The sequence below is a fragment of the Colobus angolensis genome, unplaced genomic scaffold, assembly GCF_000951035.1.
Source record: "Colobus angolensis palliatus isolate OR3802 unplaced genomic scaffold, Cang.pa_1.0 Scaffold39, whole genome shotgun sequence".
Classification (NCBI taxonomy): Eukaryota; Metazoa; Chordata; class Mammalia; order Primates; family Cercopithecidae; genus Colobus; species Colobus angolensis.
This window is the reverse complement of record NW_012117265.1, coordinates 4,951,996-4,952,466: the sequence shown is the minus strand read 5'-3', so window position 1 is coordinate 4,952,466 and position 471 is coordinate 4,951,996.

Here is a 471-nt window from a genome sequence, read left to right as displayed (position 1 = left end):
GCACCACCACGCCCGGCTAATTTTTTTGTAGTTTTAGCAGAGATGGGGTTTCACCTTGTTAGCCAGGATGGTCTTGATCTCCTGACCTCGTGATCTGCCCACCTTGGCCTCCCAAAGTGCTGGGATTATAGGCGTGAGCCACTGCGCCCAGCCAATTTAAAAATGTTTTTGTAGTGACAGGGTATTAGTAGGTTGCCTAGGGTGGTCAAACCTTAAGTGATCCTCCTGCCTTGGCCTCCCAAAGTGCTGGGATTACAGCTGTGAGGTACCATGCTTGGCTAGGATTTGATTTATTTTAGTATTAGAGATGGTCTTGCTGGGTTGCCCAGGCTGTAGTGCAGTGACATGATCATAGCTAACTTCAGCCTTGAACTCCTGAGATCAGGTGATCCTCCAGCCTCGGCCTCACAAAGTGCTGGGACTACAGGCATGCACCACCACTCCCAAAATTCAGGAATTTTTTTTTTTTTT